General features: G+C 53.1%; 1 protein-coding gene across 1 annotated transcript in view; it reads left to right on the top strand.

Moving 5' to 3' along the window:
- The first annotated feature begins 363 nt into the window (after positions 1 to 363).
- The window catches only part of Lrfn2 (leucine rich repeat and fibronectin type III domain containing 2), a 137,837-nt gene continuing 113,917 nt past the window's right edge, over positions 364 to 24,283 (top strand). Inside the window, exon 1 of the mRNA XM_042671945.1 lies at positions 364 to 822. The gene's annotated coding sequence lies outside the window, so the exon portion shown is untranslated. The remainder of the gene's footprint in view (positions 823 to 24,283) is intronic.

Below are 24,283 nucleotides of genomic sequence, written 5' to 3' on the forward strand. Positions count from 1 at the left end.
CCGGCGTCTTGCAGCTCCTCGGGCTGCCACTGGGGGCTGCCACGCCGGGGGGGGTGGGGTGGGGGGTGGGTGGGGGGGGAGACGGTGCGCACGGCCGCCCGGTTCCCCCGTGCCGCCAGCCCCCGGGCTCTCTCCACTGAGGGCCGGGCGCTGCGCAGCCCTTCCTGGATCAGTGCGTGTGATCGGCGTGTGTGTGTGTGTGTGTGTGTGTGTGTGGTGTGTGTGTGTGTGTGTGTGTGTGTGAGAGAGAGAGGACCCAGTGCGCGCACGCGTGGGGGCAGTGTGTGTGCGCGCGCGGGGGAGTGTGTGTGCGCGTGTGGGTGTTCGTGCGTGGCTCCCCTCGCTGACACACGCACACGCCGATCACACACACACACACACCGATCTCACACACACACTGATCACATTGAACTTGGAGACACCCCGCTTTCCTAGCTGCTCCCCGTTCCCGGGAAAGCCCCGGGAAGCTCTTAGATCTGGAAAATCCTGCCCGCGTCTTCCTAAGAAGAGATTATCTTTCCTTTACCGGGGTTTATTGTTTATTTATTTATTTTAATCTGGAAGCGAAGAGAACAAGTTGTGCCCCCTCCCCTTCTTTCGCCGATCGCCATGGATATAAGTGCATAAGCCGCCGGAGCTCTGTCCCCGCCTGGACGTCGGCGGCCACCATCTGCCGGCCTGCGCCCGCCCGGAGAGCCGCAGGGCTTCGCTCCAGCCTGAGTCGGGCCCGGGAGAGGATGCGCGGCCGAGCCTGGGAGCCCGGGCGCCCCGCGGAGCCGGCCTCGGAGCCTCCCAGCCGGGGGTAGATGCTGCCCTGCCCAGGTGAGTGTTTGGGTGGGGGGTGCGGCAGCCAGCTGGGGGGAGACCCCAGGGGTGCGGACGGGCGCGGGGCGCGGGGATGCCACGCACCCAAGGGAACGGAGGAGAACTTCGCACCCGTTTCTCGGAGGACTCCCCTCATCCTGGGAACTCGCGTGGACGCCCTCTCGTCTTTATATCCATCCCGATCGCCAGCGGTTTTCTTCTCTTTCTCGGGTTTTTATTTATTTATTTTAATAGTGTGTGTGGGGTGGGGGTGGGGGTGAAACTCTGGCCGGGAGCCGGGACCAGGGGATCCAAGGAGAGACCAGGAGCCTCTGGCATTCCGAACCATTGAAAGCAGCCGGAGAACTTTGCCGCCAGACCACTCTGTTGCATCTCCACACATGCCAGGCCTGGTTGGAACCGTGGCTGGGGTCCGGGTGCAGCCAGGGGCTCGGGTGCATACCAGGGGCTCTCCAAGCTGTGTGGCTGGGCGGGGTGGGGTAGAGGCACGCGGGGAGGGCTTGATGCAGCAAGAATGGAGGGCAGCACGGCGTGATGCAGCCTGGAGAGGCAGGTAGGACAGGCCCCCAGGACAAGACAGGGAAAGCAGGATAGTGTGTGTGTGTGTGTGTGTGTGTGCGCGCGTAGCCTAGACCATTCCAATGGCATGATGGAGCAGTATGGAAACAGGCATTAGCCATGCATGCCCTGGTTGTAGGTAGGTCTCTGTCTCCCACCCAACCCTGCCCTGGTTCCAATGTTGGCCTGGGTACTTGGGTAAGGGACAGGTCCATGGCAGGGCCACAGTCTGCTCTGGGCAGACAGGCAGTGCCTGGCGTCTGCACACACCTCACAGGGAGTGTCTAGCCCATCTTCCTGACAGCTCAGTACAAAGGACAGAGGCAGTGAGTTCCAGGGAGAGGAGCTAGGGAGGGAGGGGAGAGAGAGAGGAGAGAGAGGAGAGAGAGAGAGAGAGAGAGAGAGAGAGAGCGTCTGAGCAGAGCCTGCAGCAGGTCTGAGCCAGACCAATGCAAGTACATCCAGTATCAGACACAGAAAGACAGACAGACAGCTGCAGGGAAAGGGTGCTTATCAGAACCTGTATTCTGGGGGTAGAGTTACAGGACAGGCATGACGGTACATGGTGAGCCTCTGCCCTGACCACAATGGAATGGGAGTGTGTGTGAGTGTGTGTGTGTGTGTGTTTGTGTGTGTGTGTAGGTGGCAGTTGTGGCCTGATTGGCCTTGTGGGGCTGAAGGAAGGGGCAGCTTAGGGAACTGAGTTCCAGGCTAGGGAGGGCCGCATCTGGGGAGGACAGCACCCCTTCTTCGGCTGTGGGCTTCTCCACACCAGAGCAGAGGTTCCAGATGGACTGCTGTATGGGGGGGGGGGGGGATCTGGTGGTGGGGATTTGAAAGGCGGTGGGGGCGGGGGGAGCGGTAAGGAGAAGCATAGGAGCCAGGTCTTGGAGCTGTGCCTTGGTCTGGTGGCTTCCTTCGGCAAGACGCTTCATACGGAGATGCGGCAGAGCCTGGAGAGAGGGCAGTCGGACTTACCATGGGGTCTTTCAGAGGCGGAAGGGGCCAGGGTTGTAAAGGGGTTATAAGAAGCTCCTGAAGGCCTGTCCATAGAGCCACCAGTCTCCTGGGACCTCGCTGGCCCGCCAGCCTCTCAGCTGATGCCGGAATGTCAGCCTTCCTTCTGCTGTTGGCTGGGAGAACAGAGTTTTATCCCTCTCCTCCAGCCCTCCTCCCTTGCTTCTGCTCAGGCCCCTGCCCAGCTCTCAATCTCAGAGTTTCTGGTCTAATTCTTGCCCAGGGAAGGTAATTACTTATCTTCCTGCCCTCACCCTGGGGAATGCAAACAGCGGACTTGGCATTTCTGGTGCAGCCTCTGGCAATGCTTCTGCTTCCTGGGAACCAGTTCCCAGGGGCAGCCTCAGAGAAGGACCAGGCCGGCCATGGTCTGAGGGAGGCTGGGGCTCCGGCCTTCCCCACCCCACCCCACCCCAAGAAATGTGAGAAGTTAGGGATTCTGGTCTGAGGTGGGAGGAGCTTTCTGGAAATCAGGCTGAGAAAGTGGAGAGGAAGAATGCCGATCTGGGGGTTCGGGGGTGAGAACAAGCCAGGCAGACTTCTGGCCTCCGCAGATCTCATTTAGCTCAAGAGGGATTGTCCTTTCTTAGTCCGGTCTGACTCCATAGAAAAATCCAGGACTCAAGGGTTCTGGCTTCCAATTGCTGGCTTGCCAATCTCCTCTATTCTGTAGGCTGGGGAAATAAAGAGACTTTAAGCCCCTGACCTGAAGTCTGTCTGTGAAGGAGACAGCTGAGAAGTGACATTGGAATTAGCACTGTCTTCAGAAAGTCCTGCCATAGGGATAAACACAGTCATTGATATCTAGTTACAGTCTGGTGTGTGTGTGGTGTGTGTGTGTGTGTGTGTGTGTGTGTGCGCGCGCACGCGCGTGTGTGTGAAATGGCTAGACTGAGAGCAGAGACAAGCAAATAGCCACTCAAGAGGGTCAAGTGGACACGATTCTGTACAAGAGCAACAACAGTAATTTGGGTATCTGGTGATTTCCTCCCCCCACCCCTTTTAAGGCAATATTAGGGTTCACATCATGTGAGACAGAAAAGAGGTTGTCATGAAATGGAATAAAATTTGGGAAGGCCTAGTTCTGGCTCGGCTACATCTTGTTGAGCACTTGAGCTCCTGGTGAAATGAACCAATAGCACGTGTCCGGCAGGTGTGTGATGCATTCGGTGTTTTCTGGGCCACCCTTTCTCATATCTGAAGGGGGCTCAGCGTGTACAGGGAGAGGCCGAGGGACCTTTAGAGAAGCTAGAGGATGATGTGCCTGGTCCCCCCCATTCATCCAGTGTCTGGATGCCACCACCAGCACATTGATGGTTAAAAGACTCCAGGGAGCTTTCCAGAACACTTAAAGAATGGAGAGCAGAAGAGAAAATTTCACTGGGGCCAGAATGGGGAGGGGGGGGGCGGGGAGGAGGAGGGGCTGGCACCTGCTTCTCTTCCCATCTCTGTGTGTTTGCTTTGGAGTTTTATTGTCATGCACATTTGCTCAGGAAGTAGAGGCTCTGTGTTTGAGGAGTGTCATTTGTTCCCCTCTCCTGTCTGAGGCTTGAGTGTGAAATAACCCTGACCTTCTGGTCCCTGCCTCCTACTCATCTAAATGTGCCCTCCCGGGAGTGCTGGGCAGCAGATCCAGGCACTGTGAAAGGACACAGATCCCCCTTCTCCGAGTCTGGGCAGGCCTGGGGGTGGATATGGGCCCAGTCTGTGGGTTTAAGGTGGTACATTTGGTCTCTGGGAGGGGCTTGGCCCCAGATGAGTGCTGAGAAGATTCTCTGTTGAGCCAGCTGGGGGAGGGATGGGGGAGGCCATGGAGTGGTCACGGGCGGGCCTGAAAGCAGGTTGTTTTATTTCAGAGAGCAGGAAATCAGGTCTAAAAACAGGAAAGGCAGCCATGCCCACAGCCTGCTCTGCGTGAGGGTAATCCGGAAGCCCTCCAAGAGTTGGTGAGGCTGTCAGGAGCAGCCAAAGCCCCTCCAGACCAATCACAGGAGAGGTTTGTTTTCTTTTTAAACACCCAGCTGTCACTGGGGACTTGGAGAGTGGGACTTGGAACTTCCTTGGGCTCCCAGAACCAGCTCCTTCCCACAATGCTTGCTGGTTTATGGGGCGCCAGACAGTGCTCAGGGCATCCACTGATGCCCCTCTGAACCCCCACCATGCTTCCCTATTGCCAGGTATGGGCTCCATTTTACAGATGAGCAAACAGAGAGGCTGGGCCCAGCCTGCCGGGTGCCCAGCTAGCACCAGCTAGCCCTCAGTGCTCATGTCTATCTGACCCTAGAATTCACCCTCTTAACCCCTCTACATGACCCCTCCCACCACGGTGAGGAATGGGGCTCCCATGGGCACCTCGCTGAGCCCCACAGGGGCCTCCTGGTCTGTCTGGGGAGGAAAATCCAGAGTTCACATCAGAGAGCCATGCCCAGCCTTCCCTGTGGGTGTTCTTCACCTCTGTGGGTTTAAGAGACCCACGGAGCAGTCAGGATGAGGCCATGAGCTAGACGGCGGGTGGGACACCTGGAATGAGTGCTGGACTCCAGGCAGGGACCTACGTCTGCTTCATCATAACCTGGGTGGAGGCAGCCCCCAGCACCCTGAGATCTGGTCTCCCTGCATGAGTTGTAAGGTTGTAAGGCCTGGGCATTGTAAGACAGTGGGCATTGTGCCTGTCTAGGGCAGAGGTGGTCCAGGGCTGTAGGAGGGACCAGAGCAGTACTGGTGGGTGGAAGAATTCTAGGTGGCATCTGGGAGGACACTGAGGTCTACACCAGACTTCCATAATCACGTGGCTGTCACCAACGGAGGAGGCCACAGGTGGTTTTTCTCATTTCGTTATCGCTCCCTTGAAGAGACTTTTCAGAAACTTTCCCTAGTTATACCTCCTGGGAGATTTGGGGGTTTTATATTGAGGTGTTTTGTTTTGTTTTTGTTTTGTCGGTCATGGGGCCTGAACTCTGGGCCTGGGCGCTGTCCCTCAGCTCTTCAGCTCAAGGCTAGCAACTCTACCACTTGAGCTATAGCACCACCTCCAACTTTTTCTGCTTATATGGTGCTGAGGAATCGAACTCAGGGCTTCATGCATGCAAGGCAAGCACTTTACCACTGAGCCCCTGTATTGAGTTTTGAACTCAGGGTCTTCTGCTTGCTACACTGCTGCTCTACTATTGAAGCTACGCCCTCAGCCTTGTACTTTTTTTTTTTTTTTCTTTTGCTGGCTATTTTTGGGACAGGGACTCAACTTCTTAGCTGGACCAGCCTGATCCACAATCTGCCCACTTTTAGACTTTGTTGTGTTGCTGGGATCACAGGTGCACACCATTGGGTTTAGCTTCCCTCTGGAGAGGCAAGAGTCTTGTGGTGGACTTTTCTGCCTAGAATGGCCTCAAACCTCAGTCCTCTTGACCTCAGCCTAAGTAGCCAGGATTACAGGCAAGAGCCATGAGGCATAGCCAGGTTTTCCCATGAAAATTTAATACTGTGACTATATTCTCTCTCTCTCCCTCTCTCTCTCCCTCTCCCTCTGTACATATATATATATATATATATATATATATAATTTACATATCAAAATGTAAAGGTTATCTACATTAGGAACCCACTTTTTGCCCCCTTGGAGGTGACATTGTCCCTGTAGAACGTGCATACAGGGCTCACAGACAGGTGTTGAAGGGGTAGATTCATGGACAGGAAGAGTCCAGGAGAAGACAGAGGACAAAGTCCTGGACCCTTGTTACCCTAAGAGGGACCAGAAGCCTCCACATCACCAGCAGTAGGACACCTATGCAAGGCATTGGGTCCAGAGCTCCTGAACAGCAGCATCTGTTTTGGATGGGGCTAGAGTGGGGCAGGGATGGGTGAGCTGCCCTTGGAACAGCAGGCTGGTGTTTGAGGAGAAGGTCAGGAGAAAAGGGGTGGGGCATCAAAGACTGGAAGCAGCTCCATTCTGGGTCATCCAGCTGGGGACTCTCTTGAGACTGGTTGCATCAAGCAAGTTTAAGCAACAGTGTGGTGCACCTGTCCCAGACTGTCACTCTGTTTGTTCTGGGCCATCTCCTTGGAGGTGGGACAGCAGGTGTGAGGGGATCTGCGGAGAGGCCTCAGGGTTATGGCAACAGGATGCTGGTCATCACAGATTTGGATGGATCTCTGTCTGGATGGACAGATTGGGAGTATAGAGACAAGACGTGGGTGTTAAGCTGTGTTCGGGGCCTGCAACCATCAGCCTTCTTGAGAATTCCTACATGTAGTAGGTCCTGGGTCTGCATGATGAATTTCTTGTGTGAACAGGAAATGAGCAATTGTTCACTTCCAAAGTTGGGCTCTTTATGGCTCAATGTGCTTATTTTATTACTGGCACGTCCTTTATTCATTCACCCCCACAGGAACTATAGGACAACCAACATGCCCAGACACAACCGGCTGATGCAGAAAGTTGAGCATCCCTCCCCAGCCCTCTTCCCTCTCTAATTCCCTCCTGCTGCTCTCCCTGCACTGCACCTCTTCCTCTCTTCCCCTTCTCTCCTCATCTCTTCTCCCAGAGGGGTTTTCTTTCTTGTCTTAACTGTAATCTACTTCATCGGGATGCAGAGTTGGTCTCCCTACCTCTCCTTCCCTAGGACTGGCTTTCTGTTTCTGTCTGGTAAAGCCAGCACGACCTTCTCAGATGCCCTGCTGTGTCCAGTCCCTGCCAAGGAAGCTCTCTTTAGTCCAGTCAGCTAGGGGATGGGGGTCTTCCCTCCACTGCCAGAGAGTGTGAAGGAGAGGCTGGAGAAGTCTCCTGCTTCAGTGGTTGGAGATGAGGTCTTGTTGTTTCAGGGGCTGGTCTCCAACATGAGTGACGTGTAATCACTTAATAGGGTTTGGAGAAACTTGGAGAGTGGGCTAGGATCAGGCTGAGCTTGGGTCTCTGTACTTCGTGTGTGTGTGTGTGTGTGTGTGTGTGTGTGTGTGTGTGTGTGTGTGTGTGTGTGTGTAAGAGAGATATATAGAGTGGAGTCAGGGTTGATGACAATGAGGATAAAACACACCTAACCTTTGAAATCCCCAGAGGTGAACCCTGCCATTCCAAGACGATACTGGAGATTCCTAGAGGGAGAAAATTGATCCTTTAACTCAACGTCTCCTGTGCTAGGTCTCTATAATACCCAGAAAGCTCCCACAGTAGAAGGAAGGAAGGAAGGAAGGAGGGAAGGAAGGAAGGAAGGAAGGGAAGGAAGGAAGGGGGCTCAGATTCGAATGGCCAGGCTGAATAGCAGCTTGTTCATCCTCGTCTGCACCAACACATGCAGATGCACAGACAGACACACTCCTGCTCAAACACACACCCCTGAGTGTACACGCATCCATGTACCACCACACTTGTATGTCCATGGCCCTAGACAGACATTCCTACATGTATAGATACCCTCTCACATTCATACAGGCACACTGACGTGCACACACAGGAGCACACATTCACACACACATACACACACTACATTTTCCTACCGTGTCTGCTTCTCACTTGAAGACAGGCCGATGATATCCAGCCCTGGGAGAACTCCTCTGTAACCTTGTGGTGTGGAGGGAAGGGCTTGCCTCCCTCTGTGATTGAGGGGACCACAGGCCATGCAGACAGCACGGTTGGCCTGAACACCCAAAACTTCACTGCACCACATGCAGAGCACTTTGTGCTCTGAAGCACCCACCTGGGAACAGGGTGAGACATAGTTCATCCCAGGGCTAGTGGGAAACGAGCCTGGAAGATCTGGATATTGGTGGTGGAGCCGGGCCTGGAGCCCCCATCCTTCTTGGCCCGGACATGAGTGCTCTACCAGGCTGCTTGGAGGAAGTGGGGTTCCTGGGTTGAGTGGGTTTCTAGTGCCCTCCCCTGTCTGCACCCTCCTGTGTATGTGTGTGCTCACAAGTGAGTATGTGTTTGCTCAGGAGTTAGCCCAACAGCACACATGATTAACTGCCTGATGGCAAGTGGGTGTGGTGATAGTGACAGTGATGGTGGCGGTGGTGATAGCGGCGGTGGTGGTATCAGTGATGGTGGTAGTGATGCTGATAGTAAGCTTGTGGTGGTGATAAAAACCACTTAAGAATGGGACTCCCGAGCCACGTGCCAGCATGCCTCCTCCCGCCCCAACACTAAGCTGATATCTTCGTATTTCACCCAAATGAGACACTGATGGGCTGAAGAGATTGGGGCCATGGGCCTAGTCCAGGATCCACTGTCCCTAAAGAACCACTTAATCTTCCTCCTGGCCTGGGCACCTGCGTCATGAAGGCTAAGCTGGGACGAGGGGAGCGGAGGAGAAAGACCTAGAATAGATCATCCCACGAGGACCAACATGCTTGGGAGAGGCAGGGGAGCAGGGTTTGCCCTCACAGAGTAGCCAGGCTGGCTCAAGCTCACAAAGGCTTCATCTGGAGATGCAAAGTCCCGTCCCAGTCCAGTCTGTCAGAGGATGCAGTGGATGAAGCGGCTCTTACGAAGGTGCGCACAGCGCTGAGGCGTGTGGATAGAGCATAGCACCTACCATGTAGCGGGGGCGTTGTGTGGACCTGGGTCCTCACGCCTAGGACTCCCACCACATTTTGGTTCCTGTCGTGGGAACTCTCTTCGCGTCTTGGCTTCCTTATCTGTAGTACCACCTCTCAGAGTTCCGGAAGAATTCATTGCCCTACTCTATGTAAAGAACTGGAACAGTGCCCAGCACCCGCTGAACACTAGTGTGAGCTAGTGAGCTCCTAGTAGGGGTGATGGTAGTGGCGATGTGATTTTCCTAAGTGTGGAGTGGAACCGACGGCACTTCGTTCAAGTCCCCGGTCTTTACGGTGTTAAGGAACTTGGTGAATTTCATAACACTCCCCACGTGATCTCACTTGGACCTTCCACACATCTTACCAGGCATGCAGGATGCCATAGTCATACTTTATGAGGGGAAACTGAGGCACGGGGCTCATTGGGTCCTTCTCCACAACCATAGTGTATGTCTCCAAGGGGTGGAATGATGATGGAATAGACCGTGTTGGGCGATGGTGGCCCATGGGGGTAAGGGCTGTACTGGGAAAATAGGCCTCAAGCTGCACTCCCAGCTTGTGGGCCTGGGCAGTGTGCTTGGCCTAGTGTGGGAGAAGGCAGGCTGCGTCTGTGATGCATGGCACCCAGGGGGTGGAAGTCAGTGGGGGCCAGGATGGAGCTTTTGGAAAGGACCTGGGATGGGGGATGAGTTCTCAGTGTCACTCACCCCCCCAGGGCTGTGCGATGCATCCTGTAGGAATACTAGAGGGGGTGCTGTAGGAGGTGCCGGCAGAGGAGGTGGAGGATTGGGGACCCACAGTCAGGGAGGAAGGCCTCTGACTCAGCCTGGCCTGGTGCATGGGGGAGAGGTCCAGAAAGGCACACGTTCCTGGGCACACCCCAGCTCACTTTCCCCAGGGGCTGTGTCTGGGACAGAAGGACTCCTAAGGGTTTCTGGGAAGGAGGAGGGTAAGCCCAGGGCAGGTCTGGGAAATGGCCCTGGACCTCACAGAAAAGGGGGCTCAAGTGGTCCAGTGGGCAAAGCAGACCTCAGAGGGAGATGCTTGTGGGCTGTGGTTTCAGGAAACTAGGGAGGGTGGGGTGCAGGAAAGGATCATAGATCCAGTGTCCACGTGGGATGTGGACAATCATGGAGTGGGGGGAGTGACCATGTGGGGAGGGGAGCAGGAGACCAGGGCAGATGCAGGCCAGAGCAACAGCACAACAGCTGAGGAGGGGGCCCAGCTGGACCTCAGCTACTCCCGGCACTAGGCTAGGCCCCCAGGGCCTGAGGTCCTGATCCAGCTCCCAACCCAGGCTGAGAAGTCACAGCCTCATGGTTTCAGGGCACTGCCAGGAGCCTGTTCCCTCCATTCCAGGCCATGTAAATGCGGCGAGTATTTGAGAGGCACCTGGGTACGGCACCCAGATAAAACTGGGGCAGAGACTGAACAATGGTTCAGGAAGCTCAGGCTGCCGGTGGGGTGCAGCGGGTGGCTGGTCTAGCTGGGGACTAAGTTATCCCAGGCCCGGACGCCCCGTTGCTCACTTGTCCTCTGCAGTGCCAGGCTGATATTTACTGTATATTGGTTTTTAAATTACAGTACAGCATCGATCCCTCTCCAAGTTCAGCCCTGGTGTGCGCTCGGGCCCCGTCTCACTCGGCCTTTGTCTACCTCTCTTTCTCTTTCTCTACCGCCTCTTTCTCCATCTGTGGTGCTCTCAATTCAGGTTTTAATGTAGGCATTATTTCCTGTGGCACCGTGTTACCGCTGGGGTTATGTGTATTGCGCTGTATTTATTAGTGCGCACATTACCTTCACCCCTCCCCTGTGTAATGCACACATCAGGGCCCGTCTCGTAGCCCCTGCTGGAATCCTCCCCTGGACGGCATGGCAGGAAGGACACATCTCCACTTAAATGTGAGGAAACAGGCGCTCAGAGAAGCTAATGGAGTGACCGGGTCACGCTTTGATTATAGCATCGCGTGAACATGGTGGGTCCTGTTATTAGTCCTTTTACAGGTGACTGAGAAAAGGCTCAGAGAGGTTAAGGAGTTTGTCCCAAGGGTAAAGTGATCCCTGGGCTCTGGAGCCTTGTGCTGGGCCTAAAACAGGATGAGTCTCTCACTCCTGCTGTTTTACAAACTGGTTCTGCTTAATGAACGCTTGCTGTGTGTGGCAGAGACACGGACCGCAAGAAAGGCCCAAGCACCGGGCATCCTAACATCGCACATCCCAACAACGCTATCGGGGAGCTATGTGGTGCTGTCCAAGTCACTTACCTCTCTGAGCCTCAGTTTCCCTTTCTGTACAGTGAGACGAACTCTGGCACCAAATTCCCAAGCTGCAGGAAGATTGACTGAGCAGCTGACCTTCCAAGTCCTGCAGAAAGTGGCGTGCAGTTCACGCTGTCGGAATGTTTGCCAGTCCCACCATTTGGACACAGTCTCTCCTTTTGTTTCCCAACTATCTTTGTAGCCACCATCTCCCCTCAGACAGGCGCACGCATGGTCTCAGGCCTGAAGGGACCAGATCTACAGGGGTGTGTCTAGGCACCTGTGCTTCATTGGATGTCCACATCCTCATCTGATCCTTCCTAGGGAGGAGAAGGGGCCGACCAACCCTCCTAGGCCTGCTGGCCGTGAGGACACAGGATGTTCCTCACCAGGCTCTGTGTGGACATCCAGCCCCCTCTTCCCATGTCTGGGGACTAAGGCAGAAGAATTAATGCAGGATCCTGGGGTGGGGACAGCAAACATCCTATTCATGCCAGGCTCGCTTTTCCAGCAATGGAATAAAAGAGTTGGGAAGGACAGCGACAAGAGTCTATAAATTCTGAATGATGTTCAGGAAAGTGGCCTGGGCCCCAGGGCCCATAAAACTCTTGACTGGTCTGCTGGGCCAGGTGATTTATGAGAACATTCCTCTGACTCAGGGTCACCTGCCCCGCAGGTCCCCTGTGCAGGAGGGACCTTTGCCTTTTCAACTTTCAGACACTTGTTATTGTTCACAGGGTTTTGTGCTTGTCTTCAAACCATTCATGGGAGTGGAAACCCCCTCTACCCCCACCCTGAGCAGTTGGGGACTGGTCTACCGACAATCAGAATACCTTTGCCTGGAGGTGTGGTGTGGGTTGAATGAGTTAATATATGTAAAGTGCATGGAACAGTATCTGGCATCTGTCAAGCGCTCCATAAATATTAGCTATCATTATTTTTATATCCAGTGCTTAGAATAGTGCCCGGCTCAATAAATATTTGATGATTGGTTGAGACACCTGGGTTATATCTTCAAGGAAGCAGCAGGAGGGGGGCTTGGATACAGAGAATAGAACAGAGGCTCTGCATACTCAAGTCCCCCAGAAGACGTCCCCCCCTCTCCCCCGCAGAGACTCTGATTTCATAGGTCTGCGCATCACCTGGCTGCTGGAATTTTAGAGCATCTTTGGGATTCACATGGAGTTGGGAACCAGGGATGCAGAAGGGCAGGCTTCCTGCCCAGGATATTAGGCCTGGGTGCAGGAAGCAGGACCTGAGGGGAGGAAGTGCAGATGGAGGATGAGGCGGGGACTTGAGTGACAGCTCAGGAAGCCATGGCAAGACCAGGAGGGCTCTGCCCGCTGTGCCATGGATCTCAGGTGTGCTGACATGGCAATGGGTAACTGAAGGCTTCTGAGCTGGGACGCACATTTACACAGTCTGATCTGTCATAAGGATGCTGGGCTGGGTGCTGGCCGCCTGGAGGATGGATTGCTCCGGCGTGGAGCAAGTCTGAGGATCCTTGGTGACAGTAGCTTGGGGCCAGGCTTGGCCAGGAGGATGACTGCAGGTCCCCGTTTACTCAGTACGTGATGGTGGGTCTGGGTGGTAGGGGAGAGGCAGGGAAGTGTGCTTCCTGGTCACCACTGTGTCACACATGGGTGGACACCTCATCTTGACCGTTTGAGGACCATTCTTTCTGTGTATGTGTGTGTGTGTGTGTGTGTGTGTGTGTGTGTGTGTGTGTGTGTGTTGGTCCTGGAGCTTGAACTCAAGGCCTGGGCACTACTTGGTACTCTACCAATTGAGCCATATCTCTACTTCTGTGGGTTGGTTTGTTTGTTTGGGCTGGGATGGGAGATAAGTGTCTCACTGACTTTCTTGCCCGGGCTGGCTTCGACCTGTGATCCTCAGATCTCAGCCTCCTGAGTAGCTAGGATGACAGGCGTGAGCTGTTGGCACCCGGCTACAGCTTATTTTTGATTGTAGTACGGCTGGGGCGGAGAGCCTCCCGCTTGCTACACAGGCACTCTACTACTTCAGCTACACCCCCAACTGTTTTTGCTTCTGTAATTTTTGTGATCGAGTCAGGTTTTTACCCAAAGCCTCGAACTGAGATCTTCCTACCTATACTTCCTACGTAGTTGAGGTGCTAAATGTGCACCCCCATACCTGCCTTGTTTTGTAGAGATGGGAAGGTGGTCTCAATAATGTTTTTTGTTTTCCCAACATGGGCTTCAGACAGAGATACTCCTAGCCACTATCTCCCAGATCACTGCGATTATGAAAATGAACCACCATGCCCATCCCTATCTATGCATTTTTCTCATCCCTCACGTGCCCGAGGCCCACAGGCTGGGGATGAGTTGATGGGTGTGAGCCGCGGGTATAAAGATGCTAAGCGAACCATGGCCTAACCCTGGGCAGGTCCTGGGGTGGAGTGTCACGGGCTCCAGGAAAGCGCTGTAGTTCCAGAACCCTGACCACTCTGTAGGTTGAAGCCTGAGGGCATGGGCCCATGAAGGCCTAAGCCAGCCCTGGCCCAGGCCAAGGGTCGAGCTTTGATGCACAGTTCTTCCTCTGCCCTCATTTTTCTTAGGAGGAACAAAGGCAAAACGCAATTTCTAAGTGAGAGAGGAGAAAAGTTGGGGGGTGGGGTGGGCAGACAACTGCCAACAGTGAATTGTTTCCATCATCAGGAGTGAGGGCAGCTTCTCCCAGGTACATCCTAGGGTAGAGGGGGCCTGTTCACCACCTCCATGATGGCTGTGTGCTGGGCCAGGCCTACACCCCCATCCTCCAGAGTTGCTGGGGGTAGGGAGAGAGGAGAGGGACATGCTATGGATCGATTGGGTAAATGTCCTGGAAAGATGGAAGATGAATGGGGGGGACTCTTGTGTAGACATGCCCACAGCCAGTGTCCTTACCCACCCTAGGGCCTTTCTGCCTACCATCATTCTAACTCTCTCGTGGCCTTTGTGTTGGTGCCTCTGCCCCCCTTGCCTGAGACTCTACTCTGTGGCAATGAGATTCGGAGAAGAACATAGAGGAGGTTGAGCCACCGGAAGGAAGCCCAGCATCAAGACGGCTTTGGCAGTGTGGGTTTTGCTTCAAGTGTTCCAGGCTGTTTCTTTTCTGTGCTTCCAGAGCTGGGGTTGAGGGGGCTTTGTTTCTTCTTGCTCCCTCATTCTAGCCAAGACAGTGCCAACCGTGATGTCACCCTACTTTCAGGGAGCAGGTTTGGGACCACCATTTGGGTGTCTGCTCAGTTCCGGGATACTGGAAGGTTGTGGGAGAGAGAGGGGTCTGTTCTTTTCTGCTTGGAGCCTAGGTGGGTGGTGGGGACCGCTGCAAGGTGGGCAGGCCCCTCTGGCTCACGTCCCAGTGGGCAAAGCCTGCTAGGGTTGCGGCTTGGGAGGCTCTGGAATTGTCATCATGGTGGAGCCAGGCCAGGGAGATGTGGACAGTCGCTAGGCTGAGTGGAGGGTGGGATGGACAGGACTCACCAAGGATTTAACGGTACCCAGATCTCTCTGAGGGAGCTGAAAATGAGAAAGGTATCAAGGAGGAAGCTGCAGTGTCTGGCTAGGGATGAGTCATGAGGTTTTTAAGATTCACACAGGAGGGAGGGACTTCATTTTGTCCACATCTATACCCTCAGGGCCTCGAAGCACCTGGCACATGGTAGGTCCCCCATAAATGTGTGGGTGTCTGTATTCTTGTCCTGAACATGACTGACACTGTATATTATGATTCTGGGGTCCTGAGCCTGCGTCTGTCACTGGACACGAATGCTTTTGGAGCTGGCTGGCTGGCGAAGGGTTAGGAGCTGGACCTTAGACTCACACGACTCCAAATTTGAATCCTTGACTGCATGCACGATTGGGGGGAAGTGATGTCCATCCCTGTGCCTCTGTGTGCTGGTCTCTAAAATGGGGATGAAGTGAGGGCTTTCCTAACAGGTTCATTATGCTGCTGAAACAAGAGGATGGGAAGTAGCTGGCCAGGGGGCGGTGTCGTTCTCGGTCAGTGTGGCAGTGGTCATTTGCAGTCATGGTTCTTTTATACCTGGCCCTGAGTCGCTGTGCAGAGTAGCTGAGGGAGGAAGGGAGCCCACAGGTGGTATCCAGTGGGGGAGGGGGTGGAATCGGGGGACGGGGCTGGACCCTGTTGCTCCCTCTACATCCCCTCTGCTTTCTATTCTTGTCTCTTGGCATTTCAAGACCGGATGCTGTTTATGACAAGGCCCTGGGCTCCACGCAGGCCCTGCTGCCCCGGGGTGGGGGTGGGGGGCAGGGGGAGGGTGCGGGGGGGGGGAGGGGAGCTGATGGCGGGGGACTCAGCTGCTCCCATCTCTGCCTTTGCCTCCACTCAGTCCCAGCACAGTCACAGAGACAAGCGGTGCTTATCCAGATGGAACCCCCGAAACAACTGCTCCCCGAAATATTTTTATACAGTAATGGATGACTACACTGGCAGGGAGAGCCCCTAGCAGCTGCTGCTTCCTGTGTCCCCTCCCTTTGATGAGAAGCGAGGACTCAGGAAACCTGAGGACCTGAGAGAGAGAGAGACGGGGGGGGGGGGGGGGGGGTGAGGGGAGAGGGAGACAGAGAGACAGAGAAGAGAGGGAGACAGAGACAGAGAGACCGAAGAGACACACAGAGAGAGTTTTCAGCCAGAAACGTCATAGCAGCTGATTGAAATCAGAGAGACAGAGAGGGACCATGCACACTTGGGGGGCTCTGGGACACCCTAGGTATACAGAGGAAGATCTTACACCTGTGACCCCTTTGAGCCAATTGTCAGCTTAGAATCAACCCCCGGAGAGACACGGGTGGGGCTGAAGGCCACCTAGCCAGGGCTTGATCTCAGTAGATACTCCCATGACACCTTCCTCCATATTTGCATATGTGCATGTGCGCATGCACGCATACACACATATGTACACACACACACACACACACACACACAGACCATCCCACCCTCCTTGGCCAGATCAGATTCCCTTGCACCCCCTAATGGGACCCAGCCACAGATAAGTTCCACATTGGGCCTCTTGAAGAGAATGGTACGTGTGTGTGTGTGTGTGTGTGTGTGTGTGTGTGTGTGTGTGTACATGTGTGTGCATCCATGTGCACACACTTATCTGCTCTGATGTGTTTAACAGGCTTCTTCATCAATTTCTAGGGAAGTCTTCATCTCCAAGGGGTGATGGAAATAGACTGGGTTTCTTGTCAGAAATAGACCTGTTTTCTTTGGCTGGTTACTAGGTGTGTGTTGGCAGGACCAGGAGGCTCCATTCCTGGTGCTTCTCCCCTGGCGATGGGTGTTTCCAGGTTTGGAGGTGGTGGAACAAAGAGACCCTGAGCTTCTGCGTGTGGCTGGAGCTACAGGCTTCCGGTTCAATGGCCCCAATCCTGGCGGACCCCATTTCTTCTTGGGGGATAGAAAACTGGTGATCTTGTTTTCTACCTCTTGGCTTCCTCTTTGCTTCCTCCCTCTGTCACCTCCACCCACCCCTGCGTTCATGTACCTGGCTGGTTCCCAGTCTCCCATTATTCCACTCTGGAGTCTCCTGGGATCTTCTGGGCCTGCTGCCTCTCCCCTGTGCTTCTCCTACACGATATTCTGTCTTTTCCCAGTCCTGCCATTCCTGTGTGGCCATGGCTCTTCTTCTGGCTGGTCTAAACCCTAGCCACTACTTGCAGGCAGCCTTCTGGGATTGCTCAATTCAGGATTTATACTCCTCATGCACTTTTCTTCTCCTGTGCTGATTTTTTCAATCACCTTTCAGAGAACAGGTTCTGTGCCCTCTGGTATCAGTTTCATTCATTCATCCATTTGCTTGTATTTACTTGTTCTTCCATTCATTCTTCAAATGTTTTTTTTTTTGTGCCCGTATCAAGGCTCGAACTCAGGGTTTCTCATGAGCTGTTTGCGGTGGTCCATGTCCATTAATTTACTGTCATTGAAGAAGTGGAGAAAGGAGGATTGCTCTCCACGACCAGTCTGAGAAAAAGCTCAAGGCCTGTCTTAAAAATAAACAAAAAGAAAAAACAAAGCCAAGTAATGGCCTAGGTGGTTAAGGTGCTTGCTTAGCAAAACCAACAACCAGGAAGCCTTGAGTTCAACTCCAGGACCACCGCTAGAAAAGCAACAGTATGAATAGACAGCTTAATACTCACATTCACTGTAGACAAATACCGTAACACTCATTTATGGGAAACGATCTTCATGCTAAATGCAGTTCTCTCTTTCCTGTCTATCCTGTGCTGTTCCACTTTGCTTCACTCTGTCGAATGCGCTGGCCATGACCCACATTGATTCTGTGACCACAGTGGGTCATGAACGGCCCTTTGATGCTCCCTGCTCAGGGTGGCCCTGCTGATCTGGTGTGAGGGTGATAAAGCTTCTGTCCTCTGTCTGTTCTAGCACTGGGTGGGCGGGTGGGGGGAGCCTCACCCTTGCACACTCATCCTCAGTCCAGTTACTTTGTTTCACTGGCAGCAGGTGGGCCATATCCAGCCCTTGCTTGGCCTGCGGGAGCCTGGAATGCTCTCTGGGGCTGCCCTGCTCCCCTAGGGCTGCCCACCACTTCTGAATATCTTTGGGTCCTGGCTTCACCTCTGCCCCCCCCCCCAAACAGGGATGATGCTTTAGGTATGGCAGTACCTCCAAGGTTTGGTCTCAGGAAGTGCCCACTGGACCTGGAAAAGAACTGGTGGTGGAGGTGGTCCCCGCTGCTGGCTAGCACATGGCCCTGACTTTCACCTCCCAGGCTGTCATCCCTTCTGTCCATACACATTCACACAACGCCCGTGCTTCCAACGCTATGAGAGATGGGAAGCCTGCGGAAACCAGGGCATCTGCCCCCAGTCAGTGCGGACTGAGCTTTCTCCAGAGGTTCCACCCAGGCCTGACCAACACCCTACAGAGATGAGATAAAGGGATGAGCCCTGTGTCCAAGAGCTGGTGATCTGGGCTGGGGCAAGGCACAACAACCTGCTCTGTGCATCGCTGCTCCCCCGAATAGGATCTGGAAGAGCTGCAGAGAAGACTGAATGATTTATGAATAAGATGATGCCAGTGGCTCGTGCCTATAAACCTAGCTATTCAGGAGGCTCAGATCTGAGGACTGAGGTTCAAAGCCAACCCGGGTAGGAAAGTCGACAAGACTCTTATCTTCAATTAACTACCCCCAAAGCGGGAAATACAACTGTGTCTCAAGTGATAGAGTGTTAACCTTGAAGAAAAAGAAAAAAGCTTAGGGATAGCCACTCAGGCTCTGCATTCAAGCCCCAGCCAGGACTGACATAAGCAAAAACAAAAGACCAGAGGAGTCCTTCCTAGGGAGGTGGAGGGTTTGGCCTGAGGGAGGAGCAGGTTTGAGTTATACCCTGTGCTAGGTCCTTGGGCCTCTGATCCATCCTTGATCCAGAGTCTGGATGACCTCTTGGGGTAGAAGGTCAGGCATCCTCAGGGTGTTTGCAGGGTATATGCAGGGTGGGTCCCTCCTCCCTGCACGCTGAGACCTGGCCGGGCTCCCACAAGCTCTTCTAGCCAGCAGAGCTTCCGCACACTCAGGGCTGAGATGCTTGAGCCCAACTAGAGATTCCTAGGGTGCCAGGGGATGTCTAATCCACTCACCCCCACTCCATCTACTCTAGGCAGGATTTACAGCGGCGGGAGTCATAAACTAAATTCGAAAGAACATCTCAAATAAGCACCAGGCAATAGACTGAGTGCTCCCAGCCCAGTAATGGCTTCACTTAGCAGCCCTGATTTACAGGGTCGTCAAGGAAGCCCTGTAGCTGGGTTCTTTGTGGGAGGATCATTGAGAGGCTGGCCCTCCCCACTAGGCCCACCCACAAGGCCCCCACTGCACCTGCCACTTCCCCTCCCAGCATTCTGGCTTCCCCCCACCCCCATCTTCTCCTTTCTATGCACCCTCCCCTTGATCCTTGCCCCAAGAGGGCTTACATAATTTCCCTGTGCCTCAGTTTCCTTATCTGAAAAGCAGAGATGCACAGGTTGCCACCTACCTCCTCCTGGCTCTATGGGGCGTCAAGGACAGAATAAAAGGCTTGGCGGAGCCGGGTAGGAGTTCTGTAGTTCTATGGCTTGTTACTATACAATGAGGCAAAAATTTAATAATTCTAACACCCGTCTGCCATCTGATTATCAGACCTGCCGGCTGGGGGCCCCTCTCCAGGCAGCCCAGGTGGGTGGTGGTGTAGGGAGAGCTGGAGAAGAGCCGGTGGTTATCAGCGAGGGGTGAGGTGGCCACAGCCTGCCCCTCCTGCCTGAAGTGGAGCACACGCACACTATGGTCCTAGTTGAAATGATCTTGAGCTTTCTTGTGTCTCTTCTTTTGGGGAGCTCCCAGTGTGATGTGGACTTTGATGTCTGCAGAAATGAAGGATTTACGCAGTGAAGCAGTCATGAGGACATACGTGAGGAATGGAGGGGCTCCGTGGTGGGTGGTGAGCATTCCGAGTCTGAGCAGCCAGGGCTGACCTGGCCTCTCCCTGGATGCTCTGCCCCAGTCCCCCGGGGCTTCCTGTGCAGCAGAGATGGGGCAGCCTTGGGAAGAGCTGGGGAATAGGGCTCCAGAAAAGACTGGGGACCTCAGGCTGGGATGGTGGCTTAATGGTAGAGTGCTTGTCTAGCATGCACAAAGCCCTGGGTTCAATTCCTTAGTACCACATACACAGAAAAAGCTGGAAGTCGTGCTGTGGCTCACGTGGTACAGTGCTAGCCTTGAGCCAAAGAAGTGCAGGGACAGTACCCAGGCCCTGAGTTCAAACCTTAGGACTGGCAAAATAAAAAAAGACTGGGGACCACAAAGGTGTGGGGCTGAGCTCAAGGCTCCCGGACTGCCTCTGATTCTGGGCTCTGACTTCCCCTCCTCTCCATTCCCCTCCGGATGGGGCACAGACATCATCAGCTGCCACTTCTCTGGTCTCTGGGTGATCAATACTTCTGAGAGAGACTTCCTGCCTCCGGCAAGCTCAGGTTCACAGGTGCAGGGGCTAGGAGGGGGAGGGTCTCCTTCTTCCTCATGGAGGGTGAGCTCATCTCCGGAGGCCTCTCTGCCTCCATCGGCAGCCACCTCCCAGCCCAGGCCTTCACCTCTCACCAGAGCCACTGTGCTGTTATGGCTTCTCCTCCTGGAGGGGGGTGGTGGGAAGGCATGAGCCTCAAGTGCCTCCCACTCTCTCTGCAGCCTACCCTTGGGGGGATTGTTGGGGAGCAGGCAGGAGAGGGGCCCCCCAGCAGAGTACTTAGAGTGCTTGTAATTATCCTAGCTTTTCTAAAGCCACCACAATGCCTTGCATTCCCAGGAACAAGAGAATTCAGGGGAAATTATTTAATCAACTGTAGAAGGGAGGACGGAGTTATGTTAGATGTCAGGAAGAGCTCTCCACCAGCATGCAAGGAAAAGAGCTTTAAAAAAACACACACATTATAATTAATTATACATTATGGAAAATGGTTTTGTTAGAAACACAATGTCGCCCTCACCTCCTGCTTTGGCTCTGGGAACCACTGAGCAGGTCGGCTGATTTACTGTGGAGTGACTTTAAACCAAGAACCTGGCTGGGAGGGCAGAGATAAAAGAGAGAGGGGGGAGGTATGTAGGTAAAAGTCAGGACAGGGATGATTGTTCAGAAACGGGGAAAAGGAAAGGGAAGATGGAAGTCCAAAGAGCAATTGAAACTTGGGGTCAGTCATCTGATCTCCTTGAGCCTGACTTTGTCTATCTGTGCTGGGGGTGAGGCAGGGGGGGGTGGGGGATAGGAGGGCTCACTTTAGCTCAGCTGTGATGGTGACGTCACAGGCAGAACACAAAGTAGTGGTCTGGAGACCTGAGAAGTGGTGAGGTCTGCTCATCTGCCCCATTCATCCACCCAACATCTACCTCAACCATCTACCTACCATCTTCCCCATCCATCCATCCATCCATCCATCCATCCATCCATCCATCCATCCATCCATCCATCCATCCATCTGTACATCCATCTGTACGTCCATCCACGCACCTACCATCTTCCCCATCCATCCATCTATCTGTACATCCATCCATGCACCTACCATCTTCCCCATCCATCCATCCACCCATCCATCCATCCATCCATCCATCCACCTACCATCTTCCCCATCCATCCACCCATCCATCCATCTACCTACCATCTTCCCCATCCACCCACCCACCCATCCATCCACCTACCATCTTCCCTATCCATCCATCCATCCATCCATCCATCCATCCATCCATCCATCCATCCATGCACCTACCATCTTCCCCATCCATCCATCCATCCATCCATCCATCCATCCATCCATCCATCTATCCATCCATCCATCCACCTACCATCTTCCCCATCCATCCATCCATCCATCCATTCATCCATCCATCCATTCCATTTATCCATCCATCCACCTACCATCTTCCCCATCCATCCATCCATCCATTCCATTTATCCATCCATCCACCTACCATCTTCCTTACTCATCCATCCATCTATCCATCTACCCCATCCATTCATACATCTACCCCATTCATCCATCCATCTACCTCATTTCTCCATCTATTCCATATCCCCATCTATCCACCTACCATATTCCCCATCCATCCATCCATCCATCCATCCATCCATCCATCCATCCATCCATCCATCCATCCATCCATCCATCCCATTCTTCTACCCATCCATCTTCCCATCCATATATTCTATCTCCCATCCATCTACCATTCCTCATCCATCTTTCTCATTTCACCACCTACCTATCAACCTAGCCATCTACCCAGCCATCTACCCAATTAATCCACCCTCAATCCATTCCATTCATCCAGCTACCCATCGACTCCATTAATCTACATACCTAGCTATTTCACTCATCCTCCCATCAATGCACTTCATTCATCTTTATACGTATCCACACACATCCCCATTTCTCTTGAATTTTGATTTACTGTACTCCTAGGTAGAGTCAAGATAGGGAAGAGAGATTTTTTGGGGGAGGCCCTGGGAGACAAAACCCTTCAGAAGTTTTGAGCCTAGTCCATCAGGAAGAGGCCTCCACAACTGAGGTGATCTCATAAAAGGAATCCTGGATCTACTTAACATTCTTGTCCCTGTTTGAGACATGCTTTTGCTTTTGTATAACCCCCAGCTCGTTCCCTCTCCTCTTTGGGAGAGACAGGAAATGGGAGGCAGGAGCTTATCCTCTGCAAGAATGGCTAGTTCTTAGGTGTGAGTAATGAAGGGACCAGTCAAGGGAGGGACCTAGGTGGGCAGATGGGGGGGGCAGAGAAGAATTGAGATGATTGATGGACTTGAAAGATCAGTTGAGAAAAGAGAGCCTGTTGGTGGTCACAGAGAGATCATGGCACTTAGGCTCCTGAAGCAATGAAACACAGGGCTGGACCAACACCTGGGACTCACAGTAAGGCCTGTGGGAAGATGGGAGCTTGGGGAAGCAGAAAGCCAGCATCCCAGCCTTCCCTGGCCTCTGCTGCCTAACAGGAAGCACCCAGACCATCTTCCTGCCTGTGCAGTTAAATCTGCATCATCATATACTATGTATGCAGACAGCGTGCTACTGTTTCATCTTTATGATGTAATTCAATCTGGGGCTAATTTATTAGGAACTCTAGTTCCCTGAGGACCAATTTCACTTGTCACTCATTTGTTTCTCATGATTTCGTATTTGCCATGTGCTGGCTGTGATCTTGGAACAAAAGGTGGAATGTTTTTTGCCCTCGTGGTCCTTCCTGCCCAGGATGCAGCGGGGAAGCTCACTGCTGGCTGGCTGCACAGCGTCCTTCCTGTTCCCTGACATTAGGGCTTCCTCAACTCCCCGAGCGTGTGAAATGTTTCCTCCACCGGACTTTTCAGGCTCTCTTTTGATGTGACTCAGCTTTAACAGACTTTTGACTATCATTATTATATTTATTTTTCCCCCATGTAGGTTTTGTTGATCACACCTAGGCTCACACCTGTAAGCCTAGATTCTGAGGAAGTATAAGTAGGATCATGGTCTACTTTGATCGGGCCATTAAGTGTGAGATCCTACTCGAAAAATAATGAAAGCCAGAAGGGCTAGAGGTACGTGTAGCCTAAGGGGTAGAGTGCCTGACTGGCAAAGTGTAAGGTTCTAAGTTCAAGCCCTAGTATTGTCAAAAGACCACAAGTGACTGTACCCATCCTATCTATCATTGTTTGCTTACTAATTCAGTGTACAGTACTTTCTATTTACCATCAGCAAATCTCTATCTAAACAGTCAGGTGGAAGAGATGGGCTAAGCCATACAGAAATGTCTTCTAGGGATGTGGGCTAAGTAGAAACTAGAAATGGTGGAAGCAGCAACACGCCGCTCCTCACCCAGCAGGCAGCAGACAGCAAATGAGAAGGAGATGTTGCCAGAGGAAAAGACAGAGCAGGGGAGGGGGTGGGGTAGCACACCTGCTCTGAGGACCAGACAAACATCCGCCAGATTCAAGCGAGCGCAGCAGCTCTTCCTTACTGCAGAAGAGCTAATGTATTAATGGAATGGTTAAGTATGGGAATTTAACTGATTAAGATAAATGAGAATTGGATAAGAAGAGCACACTAATGCAGAATTATTCTAGTCAAGAAAACTCTATGATAGTGATAGGGATTGTTTTTTTTTTTTAAGGCACTTAATGACAAAGATTGGAAAGAATATGCAAAGATGAAAAAATGGTTGCTGGCTAGGATGATTAGAGTATGCGTGGGTTTTTCCCCTTTTCTAAAGATCTTTTAATAATATTGCTTTCATAAAGTTTCCTTTTCTTCTTCTTTTTTCTGGTGGTACTAGGGTTTTTGATTTAAGGGCCCCCTGTCTAGCTAGGCAGGTGCTCTACCACTTGAGCTATGACCCTAACCCAAGAATATGATGTTTTTAGAAAGTGAGATTTTTTTGGGGGGGGAGGGGCGCTGGGAAGGTGGCTCAGTCGTAGAGCGCTTGCCTTGCATGCCTGAGGCCCTGGGTTCGATTCCTCAGCACCCCATAAGCAAAAAGAAAAAAGCCGGAAGTGGCGCTGTGGCTCAAGTGGTAGAGCGCTAGCCTTGAGCTAAAGAGC

The sequence above is a fragment of the Dipodomys spectabilis genome, unplaced genomic scaffold (assembly GCF_019054845.1).
Source record: "Dipodomys spectabilis isolate Male_0828 unplaced genomic scaffold, ASM1905484v1 ptg000669l, whole genome shotgun sequence".
Taxonomy (NCBI): Eukaryota; Metazoa; Chordata; class Mammalia; order Rodentia; family Heteromyidae; genus Dipodomys; species Dipodomys spectabilis.